Source organism: Rhinatrema bivittatum, chromosome 9, assembly GCF_901001135.1.
Source record: "Rhinatrema bivittatum chromosome 9, aRhiBiv1.1, whole genome shotgun sequence".
In the NCBI taxonomy this organism is placed as follows: Eukaryota; Metazoa; Chordata; class Amphibia; order Gymnophiona; family Rhinatrematidae; genus Rhinatrema; species Rhinatrema bivittatum.
In genome coordinates this window covers 227,136,239-227,156,035 of record NC_042623.1, presented here as the reverse complement: position 1 = coordinate 227,156,035, position 19,797 = coordinate 227,136,239, and positions in this window count along the sequence as shown.

Sequence of the window (19,797 nt, the reverse complement as noted above, 5' to 3'; positions counted from 1 at the left end):
AAAGTTGATTGCATGTGCACTATTTTCCTCTCTCAACCTAGACATGACCACAAATGACTTTTTTTTTTTTTTTTTGCAATAGCCATAAGTACTGTCACTTTGGAATCCCACATATACTTATAACCACCCTGAGGATGAGAATTCCAGCCAAGTTATTTACCAGTTCAAATAATTTTGAAAACTGTCCTCTGAGTTACAAAGGTCAGCCTATCTATTGTGTATTTTTAAGTACAATAATTAACAACTCAGTTGAAATGTCACAGTAAATTAGAGCAAAAGCTTCTGTCCCAGTTTCCATTTTCACTATAATCCACCATCATATTTAGCATATTCTGAATTATTGCTGTGTGGTTATAATGCACAGCTAAGCTATTCAAACTACAATGATTCTAAAGGGAGCTAGAGGTAGAAGAAAATGTTCTCATTATATTAAATGTTTTTAAGATTAAGGCCTACAGGTCCTCTGTGGTTCCTGTACATACAGAAATCTGGCTCTAGTTTTGTTAACTCATAACCCACTCTGGTTCTGTTCTTTAAATTTGTACTGATCAGTGAAAGTTTGCACACAGCACTATCATGATTGATTTTTTATATTATATCCAATCAAAAAGCTTGTTGTGACAATGTGAAATTTCCCAAAGGTTACTGAGATTCCAGAACTAATAATGTTGGCCCCCATTGTATTCCACAAAGCTGACAAAGCTTCCAGCTAAAGAAGAAAAATATAAACAAAATTTTCTCAGCTTAAAGAACTGCACCATTGTTTTTGGCTCTTCCCTATTCACAGATTGCCAGCAAAGCTGAGCTGCAAAAGTAAACAACAAGTCTGCCTTCACTGTACAGTGAGATTTCCTAGAAAGATATATAGGGCCGGATTTTAAAAGGGTTACGCGCATAAGGTACGCGTTTAACCCTTCTAAAATGGCCCTGCGCGCGCCGAGCCTATATTGCATAGGTTTCCGGCGTGCGCAAAGCCCCGGGACATGCATAAGTCCCGGGGCTTTCTTGGGGTGGGCGTGTTAGGGGGCGTGACGCGGTCGGCGCGTCATCCGGGGGCGTGATGCGGTCGGCGCATCATCCGGGGGCGGTGCCGTGGGCGTGGTTTCGGCCCGGGGGCATGGCCACGGCCTCAGGACCAGCCTCCGGACCGGAACATGGTGCGCGGCAGCTGGCCCGGCGCCCGCAAAGTTACGCCTGCTAGAGGCAGGCGTAACTTGTATGATAGAGGTAGGGGGGTTTAGATAGGGCCGGGGGGGTGGGTTAGGTAAGGGAAGGGAGGGGAAGGTGGGGGGAGGTGGAAGGAAAGTTCCCTCCGAGGCCGCTCCGATTTCGGAGTGGCCTCGGAGGGAACGGGCAGCGTGCGCAGGGCTCGACACGCGCAAGTTGCACAAATGTGCACCCCCTTGCGTGCGCCGACCCCGGATTTTATAAGATACGCGCGGCTACATGCGTATCTTATAAAATCCAGCGTACTTTTGTTCGCACGCGCGCTGTGTTTTAAAATGTACCCCATATTGGGAAAGAAATTTGGAGAAAAGAGATTATATAAGCATTGTGGAAGTGCTAATATGAACTCATTGGTACAGATTTACTGCCCTCAGCCCTCAATCCTTTTAGCTTGCATGCTTAGACAGTTAAACCTTATTCACAGCTTAAAACACCAGAGAAAACTTAGTCCTTGAATACCAAATAACATGTATTAGAATGATGAACAGTTCAACTGTCATGGATTGAGAAGGCATCAAGAGTAGCTGCACAAATAAGAGAGACTGTCACAGCTGGGAGTGAAAGCCTGAAATAAATAATAAAAATATGATTAAAAATAACAATAAAATGCGCCTAAAAATGTATTGAAAAGTATACAGACAAAGGGTAAAAGTGATGGTATGATCATACATAAAAATAATGATTAAATGATAAATAAATAAATAAATAAATAAATAAATATAAAACCAAATAAAACTGTAGGTAAAATCATCCATGTAAAAAGCAGCATCTATTATTAAAGGAAACAGAGTAATCAACTTCCAAATTGAGACCATTGGGTTCCATGGTGTTGAACTCAAAAATGTACTTTTGCTCCAATTGAAGTAATAATTTATCGAAGTCTCCTCCTCGTGAATTGAGGACTGGTCAGTGTTCTCTCTGGAAGCTCAGTAGTTCGAAAGAAACAACTTGAGTTGAGATAGAAGCTATAGAATATGAATGGTGAAAAATAATGCTTCTGCAGAGCTTGAGGCTGAGTTCAGGAGGAGCTGCTAGCCTAAAGAGAGCCCATTTCCAACTGAAAGAAATGGGTTGATAAAACAAGAGGGTAGGTGATCTAAAAAAGCCGTGGGGGCAATACAATCGATTATATGCCAAGGAATGTCCATTTAGAATCTTTATTTGGAAATTTGTTAATCCAATAAAAAAAGCCCAACTCAGGCCGAGTTGCATCCACACACTGGGGCTGCCTCAGGGGCTACAATACACAAATAGCAAATAAAACAACAATACAAGACAGACATAAATCTATATAAATAAAAATGTTAAATAGTTTGGACAAAATCGCTAATCTCAGAAACCACTGAACCGATTGCTTTCAAATGTTGACACAACCTTCATTTCACATACAGGAAGGTTCTTCTGTACTTACATTACAGATATGTCACACCTGTGACAGGTAAAATAGGTTTAAAATTGTTTTCCAGAAAACAGCGACATCTGCTGGACGTAAGTGCCATCTGTTACACCTTACACTAACACACGCTACACTAATCATTTCGCCAGTCCAGGTCCACATTTCACTTCTATTTTAACACATTCATGCACTTTTTTCGCTGGAAGATAACTATTTCCTTTACAGATACAATACACCCACCATCCTCCTCACCCTCCTCACTTTCCCCACACACGCCAAATTGATTTACTTCCCACAGCCTCCCAACACACACAAAGCCACCCTCCTCACACCCCCCACACACATGCCAAATTTATTTACTTCCCAGGCCCTCACAACACACACAAAACCTGACAGAAGTCCGGGAGGCTCCAGCGGGGTCCAGGACCGGTCCGGGACACATCTCCTGCACTACGGCCGTCGGCTGCCAGCAATCAACATGGCGCCGACGGCCCTTTCCCTTACTATGCCACTCGGGGACACCAATGGCGGCAGTAGCCCATGTGACATAGTAAGGGTGAGGGCCCCTCGGCGCCATTTTCAGGACTGGCAGCCGGCGGACCTTTGCCCTTACCATATCAGAGGACCTACCACTGCCATTGCTCCACCCCACTGACATAGTAAGGGCAAAGGGCCGTCGGAACCCGTTTCAGTGCTCGCAGCCGATGGACCAACGCCAATACATCGCTCCCGGACCGCTCCTGATCGCCCGCTCCACCGACTGACATTTTTATCAGGTCTCGGGGGGTCTGGAGGGTGGGGGGTGGTGAGGAATTTATTGCGAACATCTTGGGGAGGGGTCACGGGGGGGGGCAGGTTTCATTCATTCAGCAACTCTGGGGGGGGGGGCTACTGTTTTTCGCATGGCTGGGGGAGGGGGGCAGGAGAGTGTGGGGTGGTTAGTTTAAGAGAACTTTTCTCATAGTGTTGTTTTTGGGGGGAAGGGGGAGGTTCACACACAAATACATACACTAAACTTGCACGATCTCGGGAACACACCAAAATAGCCCTCCCCAGACCACAATACAAATTTGGAAGTGCAAATTTGGTTAGGCACTCCCCTATTTGGCTACATAATGTGCACAGATGCCCAGGGACAGACCACAGGTAGCACCAACAATTTTAATTTCCCAGGTCTTGGAAGGGGGCAGAAGGGTGGGGGGTTATTATTTGATTTAAAGGGATTGGGGTTTTTTTTGGGGTGGGGGGGGTTCCTACAGAAATAGAAAGACAAAGGTTTTCTGATCCAAAGGGTAGGCAGTAGGCGGGGGGAGGTGACAGTGAGGGGAGGGAGAATGAGGGGGGAGGTGAGTGTCAGGGGAGGGAGAATGAGGGGAGAGGTGAGTGTGAGGGGAGAGAGTTGGAGTGGGGACAGGGGAGGGAAGGGGGGGGTGAGTGACCAAGGGGGAGGAGGATGAGTGACTGAGGTAAATGAGCAAGGGGAAGGGGGAGGGAGGGTAAAGAACCTGACTCTGCCACTGCAACGCGTGGCCGGGTACCACTAGTCAAATATAAAATCATAAATACATTTAAATGGTAACATATGAAGTGGAACTTATAAAATGAAACATATAAATTGAAGCATACACCATAAGGAAATGTAGCTTGACAATCAGAATGAAAGAGTGTGAATGTAAGAAAAAATGAATGATTTTACCTGTATGAAATATCCCTTATATATCTCATACCATTAAGTTAATCAGAAAGTCTGTGTAATGTGCAAAAAATACGTAATTGTAACTAATGACAGCAAGAAATATAGCTAAAACTAATGATAAAACAATATGAAGGTATAAAAGGCGCAAAACTATAAAGAAAAATTTTTTTTTAAAATTAATTAATATATTTATATCATCTTTTTGTTCTTCCTGTTGCTGTTCCATTAAATCACCTCTTACAGCTGTTTGACTGATATAATATAACCTAGATATTACTGGTAATACTATATCTGTATATTTCAAAACATTTACAAGGTAACTTTTAAATAATTCCCTAGGAGACAACAAATGAGTCCTAGGGAAGTTTAGAATTCATGGATTGGCTCTCCTAATTTGATTTTCTAATTTCTCTAATTTGTTTTGATACATTTTTTCTGATTTAATTAAGTTCAATTGAACTTTTCCCATTTCATTAGTTTTAAGGCCTAATTCATTTACAGAATCTTCTAATTTTTCCATTCTTATCTGTGTTGTCTTATTATTACTCAGAACTTCCTGAACCGATTTTGCCAAATCATTAATTGATTTTTGCATTATAAGAATCATTCCACCAATTTTTTCCAAAGTAAACTTAGTGGGTACAATTATAGGTATACCAGCTACTGCTCCTCCTTGTCCTTCTTCCATCCCTTTCACCTTAGAGTCCAATACGGTACTAATTTTCTGAAATTGGTCTTCTAAAACCTGATTATCAGGAGATGACAAAGAGACCAAGTTCAGGTTGGGATCCTCGAATGAAAATTCTCCTCCTCCTCTTCCCGATGGTGGGTCCGGTATTAGGAGGGCACCAGGGCTTAGAGATGTTTCATAAGTCAGGTTGTTGAGTCCCTTCTCCTGAACTACAGCTCCAGCGACTTCTGCTCCTGGTATTACAGTTATGGTTCTACCAAAGAGATCTTGAATTCGTGGTTGATTGTTATTCACAACCGGTGTTGAGGTAACTGTTTTCCCCTTCCTCTTGGTGTGTGGCATTACCAAGAGGAACGGAGATCACAATAAATAAAAACAATTAAGAAAATTGTACCTCTTCAAGAATGAGATCCTTTGAAGACACAATCTCAGTTTAGCCAGGTTCCGTTGACTGCTGCTTTCAGGAAAAAAAAAAAAAAGAAAATATATCAGAACTTCTTGAGAAATCATCTGATATAGAAATTAAAACTAGAGCCACGTTAATTGTTCAATTTGCAGATGTTTCTCAGAGGGATCTTATTCTTAGATTGTATTTTAAGTATCAGAATGCTCATTTTCATGGTTCCCCAATTAGAATTTTTCCAGACGTGTCTCTTAATACACAATTAAGAAGGAAAGAATTCCTGACAATGAGAGAAAAGGCTATACAAAGAGGAGCCAAATTCATATTACGTTTTCCCTGTAAGTGTGTTCTCTTATATCAGAATACAAGATATGTGTTTAATTACCCAGAACAACTGCGAACATACCTAGATTCCTAATTTCATCCCTAACCTTAGTTAAAAGGAGGAATTGGAAATATATTATGGTTCAGACACAATATTAGTTTAATTTATCTAGTTATATATTGCTCCTATTTACTTATTAGCCAGTTTCTGTAATTACTGTGATCGCTAATTTTCAGGATTACAGAATGTAAACATGATTAATCTTGTAATTCATATTTGATTATTGTTGACTATACAAACTGTATAAATCTTCTTGAAAATAAAAAAGTTTAATAAAAAAAATTTAAAAAAAAAATTAATTAAATTCTAAAGCTACAACGTGTGCAAAACTCATTGGGCCGGATTTTAAAACGGTTATGCACATAAATTATGCACGTAACCCTTAAAAAACCCCCCTGCACGCGCCGAGCCTATTTTGCATAGGCTTGGCGGTGCGTGCAAGCCCCAGGATGCGCGTAAGTCCCGGGGCTTGCAAAAAGGGGCAGACGGGGCGTGGCCAGGGGGCATGGTGTCGGCTTGGGGGCTTGGCCAGGGGGTGTGGGAGCAGTCCAGGGGCGTGGCCGAGTGCCCTGACACAGCGGCCTGTGTCGGGGCCTGCTGCGTCAGCAGACAGTTGGCACACGTAAGTTACGACTGCCCGGAGGCAGTCATAACTTCACGGATAAAGGTTAGTAGGGGGATTTAGGTAGGGCTGGGGGGTGGGTTAGATAGGGGAAGGGAGGGAAAGGTGGGGGGAGGTGGAAGGAAAACTCCCTCCGAGGCCGCTCCGATTTCGGAGCGGCCTCGGAGGGAACGGGCAGTGCACGCAGGGCTCGGCATGCGCAAGCTGCACAAATGTGCACCCCCTTGCGCGCACTGACCCCGGATTTTTGTTTGCGCCTGGTGCGCGAACAAAAGTACGCGCGCGTGCGCTGTTTTTTAAAATGTACCCCACTGTGCATATCTCGGACAAAAACATCAGTATGCAAATAAGTATGTGTGGCTCCCACAATATAACTATAAACATAAATATGGATTAAAAATAAAATAATGTGAAGGGGTTACAACTTGAGACATTAAGTTTGATTTGTATGTGACTTGATGAACAGAGGGACCGCGCTGAAATCTATGGGGTAGATTTTATAAATCTGCGTCCGCGCGTACTTTTGTTCGCGCACCAGGCATGAACAAGAGTACGCAGGATTTTAATAGATACGCACGTAGCCGCGTGTATCCATTAAAATCCGCAGTCGGCGCGCGCAAGGCTGCCCAAAATCGGCAGCCTGTGCGCACCGAGCCACGCAGCCTGCCTCGGAGGAAACTTTCCTTCCACCCCCCCACACCTTCCCCTCCCTTCCCCTACCTAACCCACCCCCCTGGCCCTATCTAAACTCCCCCTACCTTTGTTGTACAAGTTACGCCTGCTCGAATCAGGCATAACATGCACGCGTTAGACTGGCTGACTTCAAGGTCCGGTCCGGGGACTAGTCCGGAGGCCTCTGCCACACCCCCGGAACACTCCCGATGATGTGCCGGCCACGACACGCCCCCCTGACACCCCCCGGAATGCCCCCGATGACGCGACACGCCCCCGACACGCCCCCCAGGAAAGCCCCGGGACTTACGCACGTCCCGGGGCTTGGGCGCGCTGCCGAGCCTACTCAACATAGGCTCGGCGCGCGCAGGTGGTGTTTGGGCCAGGTTTTCGGGGGGGTACGCACATATCTTACGCGCGTACCTCTTTGAAAATCTGGCCCTATATATATAGCAACTTTAAACCACAACTTATGGAAAACAACTAAAATGAGGCATGGGTGGAACTGATCTTAAGGTTCGCAAGGCTACATCGATCACTCAAAAAATATGTAATGTAGAAGCGATCTAAGCTCAAATTGTATCTAAGGCTGCGGGTATGAAATTAAATAATAAACCTTACTTGGAGTGGTATGCCAGCAGCATACCGGTCTTCTTCTGGATGTGATAAAGTGTTTGATGGAAACAGAAATCTTTAGAACGCTGCAATGTGCGCCAAAACTACTGTCACTCAAGACTGTGGCCATAGGGACTGGTGAAATAGAAATGGTATAAAAGTAAACATAAAAATGAAAAGGGTTTGTGACATAAGACTGGATAATTAACTATAGGAGGGGCCGCGCTGGAAGACTGTAGCAAAAAACATGAAAACACCGCTAAGTGCATAAAAAACAAATTGGAGCATAGCTGAGGCTTAACCAAAAAATTAATATATCCGCATGGATATCTATGTATAATGCAATCTCAACAACATTCGTATTAGCAGTCGTAAGTGGTGAAACAATGAAACTTACTCAGGGTTGCTTTCAAGCAGCGCGCCGGTCTCCTTCTAAACAGAATCGGAAGTGTAACTAAAGGCAGAGAACCTAAAAATGCTGCGGATCGCACCAAAACAGCTGTCACTCAAGGCTGTGGGCGTGGACAAAACTACCCGTAAATGACAACTCAGCTTAAGCAGCAAAAGTGAAAATTAAACAAAAAGTAAAGTGAAACATAAAAATTGAAAACGTGTTACTGACAAGAACTCTCATACAGATCTGTTAGACAACTGTATCGCTCTCCAGCTGATTGGACCTAAAAAATTGATTGCAGCCACGGTGTCTGAACTAAGACATTAAGGGCCTCATTTTCTAAAGTTTCGCAGGCCTGCGATACTTTAGGGAAGGAGGGGTGGGGGGCCGAAATGGGGGGCGGGCCTGCGCTAGTCGGCAGCAATCGCTGCCGGTTTCGCACCCAATAGCACCACCATAGAAAGTGTAGCTATTGGGCGCAAACTCGGACGTGAAAAGGGACTTACCTTTTCGTCGTCCGCAGCGTCGGCGGAGTCGGCCCCGGTGATGCCCCGACTCCTCCTTTTCCGGGGCCAACTCCACCCCCATTTTGGTATCGCGTGCGATCCATTTAGAAAATGAGGCCCTAAGATTCCTTAAGTCTCATCCTGACCATGAAAGTGAAAAAATAAAAAATATATAAATAAAAGGTTGAAGAAAATTGATGTAAAACTAGACAAAAATAAACAAAATAAAGCAATTGTGAAAAATATGGCTTACATGGGTTACATACTGTCTAAAAACATATACATCTAAAAATCAACAGAATGCATCTACTGGTGAATAAGGAAAATGCTGTAGGTTCTGGTGGTGCAAAAAGTGCCTGTGTAGGACAGCAAACTACTACCATTAAACAAAAAATGTTTTTATAAAAACTAGGAATTACTGTAAAGCGTCCCAAACTGTGATGGGGCAAAGCCAAAAAATAAATATGTTTAAAATTGTGGGAGTGAAAGCCTGAAATAAATAATAAAAATATGATTAAAAATAACAATAAAATGCGCCTAAAAATGTATTGAAAAGTATACAGACAAAGGGTAAAAGTGATGGTATGATCATACATAAAAATAATGATTAAATGATAAATAAATAAATAAATAAATAAATATAAAACCAAATAAAACTGTAGGTAAAATCATCCATGTAAAAAGCAGCATCTATTATTAAAGGAAAACAGAGTAATCAACTTCCAAATTGAGACCATTGGGTTCCATGGTGTTGAACTCAAAAATGTACTTTTGCTCCAATTGAAGTAATAATTTATCGAAGTCTCCTCCTCGTGAATTGAGGACTGGTCAATGTAATCCGCAAAATTTTAAATCATTAAATTTATGATTCATCTGTAATGCGTGAGATACCAAGGGTTTGGACTCCGCTTTCCTGTTTATGCTGTTTTTATGTTCAATAATTAGTTTGTTAAATTGTCTGATAATTTTGCAATTAGTGAAAGATTTTAGTCTAAATTCTCTATCTGTCCCTGGGATCTTAACACTATTGGTTTTAAAGTTGACTGAGCAAACGGAACAATATCCACAAGGTCGATGGCCAGGGGGTCTTATATCAACACTTTTATGTGGTGCTAATGTAGACGAGAAGACGAATTCTTCTATATTTTTCTCTCTTTTATTAGCTATCATTAAATCTTTGTTTTTAAAACAGGGAAATAATTGCAAAATAGGCCAATGCTTCTTGAGAATCTTTATAATTTGTGAAGACAAATGCGTATATGCTATTGGGCACACAATGCGATCTTTAGATTCCTTTTCTGTTACGAGCGTGACCTCTGACAGCCGTTACTCTCCGAGGCAAGGAGGTACTGTCGTCTCTCAAACAGGGTTGTGAGCCCTTGGGCCACGGCATGACCCAGGGAGGAGCCCCAAGCCACACCGCGAGAGGTGAGCTGGTGTGAGCATGGGTAACAAGGCAAGACATGGCTGAAGCAAGGACTAGGGAACAAGGTCTGACCCTCAACTGGCCCTGCATGCCCCGGACAACCAACAATGCAATGTTGATTGATGAACAGTCCTCCGACCGTTCCAAGCCCTTTAGACCTGCCGCAGGATACGGCAATGGGCGGCAGGCTGGAACGAGGATGAAGGCAGTCGGAGTCCTTGGAACATAGAGGACATCACAGACGAGGGCTGATGCGAAGACATCACAGACGAGGAGCTGATGCGACGGCATCACAGACCACGCGGCCTCTCCTAGGCTGCGGGTGGGAAGTGTCGGCATCAGCGGCTGCTCAGCGGGGCCGGCTCTGCCGAGCAGGGCAGGAGCTGCTGCGGCCTCCGAGCCTCAGGAGATGGTGTTGGCGGTTAGAGATGTGAATCGTGTGATCGATCGTCTTAACGATCGATTTCGGCTGGGGGGGGGGGGAGGGAATCGGATCGTCGCGGTTTTGTTTTTGTAAATATCGTGTAAATCGTAAATCAGGGGAGGGCGGGAAAACCGGCACACTAAACAACCCTAAAACCCACCCCAACCCTTTAAAATAAATCCCCCACCCTCCTGAACCCCCCCAAAATGCCTTAAATTACCTGGGGTCCAGAGCGGGGGTCCCGGTGTGATCTTTTACTCTCGGGCCTGCGGTGCGTTGTAGAAATGGTGCCGGCGCTACCTTTGCCCTGTCATATGACAGGTCAAAGGTAGCGCCGGCGCCATTTTGTTTTTTGTCCCCCAACGTCAGGAGCGTAGGAGATCGCTCCCGGACCTCCGCTGGACCCTCAGGGACTTTTGGCCAGCTTGGGGGGGCCTCCTGACCCCCACAAGACTTGCCAAAAGTCCAGCGGGGGTCCGGGAGTGACCTCCTGCACTCGAATCGTTTTGCCGTACGGCCGGCGCCATTTTGCGCAAAATGGCGCCGGCCGTACGGCAACACGATTCGACTGGCAGGAGGTCATTCCCGGACCCCCGCTGGACTTTTGGCAAATCTTGTGGGGGTCAGGAGGCCCCCCCAAGCTGGCCAAAAGTCCCTGGGGGTCCAGCGGGGGTCCAGGAGCGATCTCCTACGCTCCTGACGTCGTTTTGCCGTACAAAATGGCGCCGGCCATATGCCGGCGCAAATTTGTACGGCAAAACGATTTGAGTGCAGGAGGTCGCTCCGGGAACCCTGCTGGACTTTTGGCAAGTCTTGTGGGGGTCAGGAGGCCCCCCCAAGCTGGCCAAAAGTCCCTGGGGGTCCAGCGGGGGTCCGGGAGTGATCTCCTACGCTCCTGACGTCGGGGGACAAAAAACAAAATGGCGCCGGCGCTACCTTTGCCTGACAGGGCAAGGTAGCGCCGGCGCCATTTTTACAACGCACCGCAGGCCCGAGAGTAAAAGATCACACCGGGACCCCCGCTCTGGTCCCCAGGTAATTTAAGGCATTTTGGGGGGGTTCGGGAGGGTGGGGGATTTATTTTAAAGGGTTGGGGTGGGTTTTAGGGTTGTTTTAGTGTGCCGGTTTTTCCGCCCTCCCCCCCTCCCCCCCCCCCCCCCCCCTTCCCTGATTTACAATTTTGATGATAAATCGGGGGAATTCCTATTGTATCGCGCTTCTAACGATTTTTGATGATTTAAAATATATCGGACGATATTTTAAATCGTCAAAAAACGATTCACATCCCTATTGGCGGTGTCCTGCCACTGAGATGAAGATGACCATGGCCTCCGGACCATGGCAAATGGAATCGGCGGCTTCCTGCTGCGTCATGGAGACCAGGTGGGTAGCAGGCCTGCTCGTGGAGAGTAGCTCTGCGGGCAGGAATTATAACATTTTCTTTGTGAATTAATAAATCTTTCCTTTCTACTAAAGAGGCTTTTTCGAAACCTGCTACAATATGTTTTTTAGGATAAGATTTTTCAAGAAATCTTGCGCTCATTTCTTTTGACCTGACCTGAAAGGTGTCATCATCACTACACAGTTTTTTCAATCTCAAAAATTGTGAGTACGGTAGATTTCTCTGTAAAGATTTGTTATGGTAGCTTGAATAATGTAAAAGTTTATTTGTGTCAGTTGGTTTGTGATAAATATCTGTAGTAAAATAACCATTTTTAAAGGAGACTAAAACATCTAAAAAAGGAATTTGATCACTACTAAAATTCATACAAAATTCCAAATTGCAATCCAAGGTATTAATCCAAATGAAAAATAGATTTAGAGTGTCTAGGTCACCTTTCCAAACTATAAAAATGTTATCTATGTAGCGTTTCCATTAGAGAATATTATCTTTAAATTTATGTTCTAATAAAAACAATTTCTCGAACCTTGCTATATACAGATTTACAACTGATGGTGCCATAGGTGAGCCCATTGCGACTCCTTTAGTCTGTAAAAAGTATTGTTGATTAAAAACGAAAAAATTATTATTTAAAATGATCTCTGCCAATTCAAATAAAAACTTATTAAGTATGCGCATATGTGTGTTCTGTTCTGAAAGTTGTTGAGCAGTGATATTTAAAGCTGCATCTTGAGGGATATTCGTGTACAGTGATTCAATATCCAAAGTTACCATTAAAATTTCATCATTAAAATCCTTAAAATCATTTAAAAATGTGATAAAATGTGAGGAGTCGCGAATATAAGACTGAATCTTATTTATCTCAGATTTTAAAAACGTGTCAATAAAAATGGAGAGGGGTTCAAGTAAGGAACCATTGGCTGAGATGATCGGTCTACCGGGAGGATTACTAATAGACTTATGGATCTTAGGGAGAACATATATGGTAGGTATAATGGTATTGGTCAAATACCCACCATCTTTTGCTATACATAATATATTGTCAATACTATTTTAATCTCAGTAGTAGGATCATTTGTCAATTTTTTGTAAAAGGTACAATCAGATAACTGACGGTCTATTTCTTGAATGTATTTTGCTTTATCCATTATTACAATATCCAGTCTTGTCCAGTCTTATGTCGCTAACCCTTTTCATTTTTATCTTTACTTTTATACCATTTCTATTTCACCAGTCCCTACACCCACAGCCTTGAGTGACAGTAGTTTTGGCACGCATTGCAGCGTTCTAAAGATTTTTGTTTTCATCAAACTCTTAATCACGTCCAGAAGAAAACCAGTATGCTGCTGGCATACCACTCCAAGTAAGGTTTATTGTTTAATTTCATACCCGCAGCTTTCGATACAATTTGAGCTTAGATCGCTTCTACATTACATATTTTTTGAGTGATTGATGTAGCCTTGCGAACCTTAAGATCAGTTCCACCCACACTTCATTTTAGTTGTTTTCCATAAGTTGTGGTTTAAAGTTGCTACCCTCTTTCCCCGAAAATAAGACAGTGTCTTATATTAATTTTTGCTACCAAAGATGCACTAGGCCTTATTTTCAGGGGATGTCTTATTTTTCCATGAAGAAGAATTCACATATATTATTGAACAAAAAAATGAACATTTATTATATTCTGAATAGTTGTCTGGTTATGCTGGTTTGTGATGACACTCTCACTCCCACATGCTGTCTTGCTCAAGCACAGGCTCTCACTGTCACATGCTGTCTCTCTCACACACACAGAGGCTCTTATATGCTGTCTCTGCAAACATTCAGGTCCTCACTCCCAACGGTGGCAGGGTAAAAAGAATCACGGCTGCATGCTCTGGTGTTCTGTGCGACGGGCATGCTCCCAAATAAAAACTTTGCTAGGTCTTACTTTCGGGGGAGGTCTTATATTTAGCAATTCGGCAAAACCTCTACTAGGTCTTATTTTCGGGGAAACACGGTATATATATATATATATATATATATATATATATATTTCAGCGCGGTTCCTCTGTTCATCAAGTCACATACAAATCAAAATTAATGTCTCAAGTAGTAACCCCTTCACATTATTTTATTTTTAAGCCATATTTATGTTTATAGTTATATTGTGGGAGCCACACATACTTATTAGCATACTGATGTTTTTGTCCGAGATATGCACAATGAATTTTGCACACGTTGTAGCTTTAGAATTTAATTAATTAAAAAAAACATTTCTTTATAGTTTTGCGCCTTTTATACCTTCATATTGTTTTATCATTAGTTTTAGCTATATTTCTTGCTGTCATTAGTTACAATTACGCATTTTTTGCACATTCCACAGACTTTCTGATTAACTCAATGGTATGAGATAACCATCATACATATATAAGGGATATTTCATACAGGTAAAATCATTCATTTTTTTATACATTCACATTCTTTCGTTCTGATTGTCAAGCTACATTTCCTATGGTGTATGCTTCAATTTATATGTTTCATTTTATATGTTCCACTTCATATGTTACCATTTAAATGTATTTATGATTTTATATTTGATTTATGTCTGTCTTGTATTGTTAAGTTTTATTTGCTATTTGTGTATTGTAGCCCCTGAGGCAGCCCCAGTGTGTGGGCGAAACTCGGCCTGAGTTGGGCTTTTTTAAATTGGATTAACAAATCTCCAAATAGATTCTAAACGGCCATTCCTTGGCATCTAATCGATTGTGAGCCCCAACTGAAAGAAATTACAGGAAGTAAAATGTCCCAGGCATTCCTTGTGACAAGGGACAAAGAGGAAGAGGAGAAAAGCATAGAGAGAGAGAAAATCAAAACAGAAAAGATCCAATAAACAGGTCAGAAATATTTTAAAGATAACCAATCAGGAGGGAGAGCTCTACGACATGTAGAGAACCCAAGCTGTGCAATATCAATAAGATGACACATGGTGGCAGCATTACAAGGGGGAAAATTATTTATTAATTTGTGTAAATGTACTGTGAAGGCAGAACACTCCCTAATTGGTATCATAGATACCACTATTTTAAATATTAATACTGGGAAAGGTTTTCACAATAAGTTCTATTGGCTATTCATTCTGTTGAGCTCTTTCATCCTTTAGTAGAACAAACTCATTTTCTATAGCTTGTCTCAACGCTAACCACTTTTAAAAATGGAAGAACCCGCGTGCTCCTAATTTGCTTTCAGAAGTGATGTTAGTGGCAAGTGTGGTCACGTGGATGGAACTTTGTGTCGGATCTGGGATTCACAAGCTTGAAGGAGTATGAACTGGGAATTCAGCATTGTTCTTTGTGAGGAACTCAGATCCAGTTAGTCATGTTGTCTGCATCAGTTGAGTTGCAGAAACAGACTTTGTGGTATGGTCCACTGGATGATTGGTAGGCACATAATGCCACTGTTCTGGGTGCATAGATTTCCTGACGACTTGACTATATTGCTTACATATACATGTCAAAAGTTGGTTAACTCATAATAGGTTAAAACTTTACATAGCAATAACTGAAATAATAATTTTGTCTGTTGTAAAACATTCCATATCTAAAATTCCAGCTTCACTAGATATTGATGGTCACTGCATTTCAATTACACATCAAGCTCAAAATCTCGGTATTGCAACTGATTCTTCTCTTTCTATGCAGAATCATATTTCAACAATAGTAAAATCATCTTTCTACAAATTACATGTACTAAAAAGATTAAAACCATTACTGGATACATTTAGCTTTTGTTCAGTTTTATAGGTATTAATACACAATAACTCGGTCTATTGTAATTCTTCATACCTAGGATTAAATGTTTATGTCATTCATCCATTACAACTGATTCAAAACTTGGCTGCTGGTATGCTGACAAATACTCACTAATGTAAAAGAAAAGCAGATATCCCTCCAGTAGAATCAAAAAATAAGTGCAAAACACAGGATATCAACAAAAAATTTTAATCTAAGTAAAAAATATTATTAGAAGAAATAAATAAAAAAAGAATCCAAAAAAGAACATAGCATCAGAAGTGAATAGTGTTAACGGTGTACATCCACCACCTCTCACCACGCAACGGGCCCCAAACGGAATCAGTTTGAAACACCTGAAATTTCAGTCATTTGCCAGTTCTAATATCATATTCTTTTGTAAAACTATACTAAAGTCTCTTTTCTAACAAATAACAAAACCAACATATATCATCCACCGCTAACAAGAAAACCCAAATTACTCCAAAATATAAAGGAATGACATGTTGCATGATTAAAATGAACCCAAAAATGTCCCTATTCATTGGCTCAGTAGAAGCTCAAGGTGCCCGACATGAGCCCATGTTTTGACAGAACATGCCACTTGCCTCAGGGGCAACATAAATGGGAGTGTGTAATCACTAGCCCAAAAAAGGGGTCAACAATCTGTAAAAAAGAAAAAGCAATTAAAATGTGTTTATAATTCACAATGTCAAACACAGTTACAAAAAAGACCCACCTTGAAATGTTCTTGGGCTATAAATCAGTGTAAAGATGGCTACGAAATGCTCAAACCCTCAAACGGGATGCTTTTTTCCAATTTTATTACTGTTGTGTTTGAGGCATGGTTGTGGACCCTTGGTCGTTGTGGCGATGACTCCTCCCACGGGGAGGGGCCCCTTGGGGAACCACAATGATAGGCTGTACTCAGTAGTAAGCGGACACAGAAGAATCTTTATTGATAGCAACGGTGCTGTCTGAGGAGCGGACAGTGCTTGTAGACTCAGTACCTCTGTAATGAATTCCAACCTGACACAGGTGTCAGGATATTCAGGTGTCGAGTAGATCTCACCCTGTCTGAGAGACGTAGGTGCGGTAGTGGTCCGCAGAGCGGGGTAACCTGAGAACCCGGTCCCAGCAGTATGGCTGATGTAGACAGATCTGGTAGTGGTCTGCAAGCGGAGTACGCCGAGAATCTGGTAGGGTGAAGCAGCTAGAGAATCTGAAGATCTGAGGTACTCACAGGGTTGGTAGCTGTCGTCAAGGTGGTAACTTCCTCTGTAGAAGACGAGCAAGGTGAAGGACCGGAGGTCCGTGGTGCAGGATATCCAAGAGAGAGTAGGCCCTCAAGGAGCAAGTAACTAAGGTCGTCCGGCAGGGCACCTGGAGAAAGAGCAGACAAGACCCCCGAGAAGCGGGTGTCCTGGGTGGTTAGAGAGAGGCAAACCCTGGAGGGTGGATAGAAGCAGAAGGGCCCCCGAGGAGCGGGTACCCAGAGCTTCCAGGAATCAGCGAATTACCCCGGAGGGTAGTAGGAGGTGTTCTAAGCGGGCAGCTTAGAAACGGTCAGAATCAGCTAGACCGTAACCCTTGCTAACTCGTAGCACTGTTGGTGAGTGGAGGTTAAGTACCCGGAGGTAGTGATGTCATGCGGTGGGGCCGCCCCCGAGGTTCCCGCCATGACGCATTCAAAGGAGCGGGTAGCACGCGCGCGCGTACCCTAGGAGGCCTCAGGAGAAAACATGGCGAACGCAATCGCCTATGCCGGTCCGGGGTCATCGGAGAGGTCGGCAAACAGCACTGGAGACAGCCATCTTTCCCAGAGGAGAGGAGAGAGGTAGAAAAGAGGTAAAGCAGAGAGGGCGCAGCCGTCTGCGACTGACGGATGCAACAATTATATGTAATGCATATGACATAATTAATAAAATATAAATTTAAAAAGAAAAGATTACTTCAGCTAAATATCAAAAAAATAACCCATTAGTTAGTGATGGAAGTTTTACAAGAGTCAAGAAAAAGTCTCAGTTGAGTAGGCTCAAAATACCTATGTCTAACATCATGCAATTTCAAGATGCATTTATATGGATATTGTACAAAAAATTGTGCACAAAGGGCCTGGGTCTCTTGGCACATAGCCAGAAATTTTCTCCCATGATCTTGTGTTGATCTTGTGATATCTAGATAAATCCAAATTTTTTGTCCATAAAACAATGTAGATCTATTATGAAAAAACAATCTTATAACCATATCTCGAGCCTGAGGAATAATAAATATAAGCAAAAGAGTGCCTCTGATTACTACCTCCACAACATCTGAACTTCCAGAAAATCATTCAAATTAGGGCCAATTCCAACTTCACGCATATTCCCCGGGGCTATACCAATTAAGACTTAACGGTTAATGTAAACCATTGTGGTGGCGAAACCGAACAACAGTATATAAAACATGACAAATAAATAAATAAATAAATAATAAGACTTTTTTTTTCTATGGGCAAAAGATATGCTTCGGCAATAGGCAGAATTTCTTCCAAAGGAATTTTAAAAATTTCTAGCAAATACTTTTTAAACTGATCCAGTGGAGAAATATGATCCATAAATGGAAAGTTCAGCACTCTAAGGTTTAAATACCTAATGGAATTTTCCAAATTCTCTAGTTCTTAGCTTGAATCAAACTACCTTGTACCAAATTCAGCTGAGTATTCTGGACTCTTGTAACTTGCTTCTCCGGTCATCTTTTTGATTGGTAGCCATGGTCTCTGAAGCCTGAATTTGCTGATGACTATCATTGGTCAGTAATGTCAAAGTGGAAATAGATTTCTTTATAGAAACCAATGCCATCCAAACAGAGTCTAAAGTAATTATTTCAGGTTTCACCAATGAACTCCGGTATCTTGAAATCACTAACTCTCCAATGCTGGGAGTTCCCAGCAAACTGCTGAGGCATTTTAAGATGTGGCAAAAAAGTTAAGCAGGGAAGAGGCTCACAAATATACATCTTAACAAGTTGCTGCCATCTTGCCTCTCCCAAAATTTGGATCATTTCATGTCACTGGATGAACCTGGAAAAAATTATAAATGGAGGAAAGGCAACATTATTCTCTATAGCTTGAGCCAGAGAAATCCATTTTTACTGCAGTTTTGCCCAATTGGCTTCATTCTATGAGCAGTGTCCAGAAAACTGAGGCCTAGGAGATATGGATCAGCCATAGTCACTTCCAGTTCTAAGAGCAAATCTCCAAATTCTTGTAAATTATGATTGTCTCTGTTTGAGATTCTGGGTAAGTTCTCAATTCTACAGAAAAGAGCATCTTCAATGACTTCAGGGTTGCCATAGTACTGCTCAATTCTTCTCCACATTGTTACCAGGCCTGCTGAAGGATTGTCTATATGTACTGACTTTATACTCATCACATGTTCTGAGGACTCTCTCCCCAGCCATTTCACTATCAGTTCGGTGTCGTTCATATCTTTGATAATTCTTGGTGAGCCTTGAGTTGACAAGCTTACGATCGACCATGTACTTGTTCAGATCTGATCTGTCAGATATTTCAGTTTTCAGGTGATGAAGTGCTTGTGGTATGCGGTATGTCATTGGATTTCTTTCAAACTGCATCAGTTCTAGGTTTTGAGGTAATGTGAGGTTGATGATGTGCATTTTGATCCTATGGAAGACATATATGGCATATGTTCTTGCTGATGACACACTCTCAGCCATATCTGTAATCCATTTCATATAGGATGCTGGGGTGTATGCTTGAAGTAGAATGTCTCTTTGCACATGTGTACCTGGATCATGAGCTGGTTATAGTAATCTGTGAGCTATTTTTACCCCTTATACAGTAAGGGGTAATAGCGCGTCGAAAACACGCAGCCAACTCCCCCGAAACTAATAGCACCCGCAAAATGCAAATGCATGTTGATAGGCCTATTAGTCATTCCCGCGCGATCCAGAAAGTAAAATGTGCAGCCAAGCTGCACATTTTAATTTCGGCCGGCACCGGGGAAGTGTACAAAAAAGCATTAAAAAACTGCTTTTCTGTACACCCTCCGACTTAATATAATAGCGATATTAAGTCGGAGGCCCCAAAAGTAAAAAAAAAATAAATTTAAAATCTGCCCGCAGCCCGAGGGTTGGAAGAAGGACGCTCAATTTTGCCGGCATCCGTTTT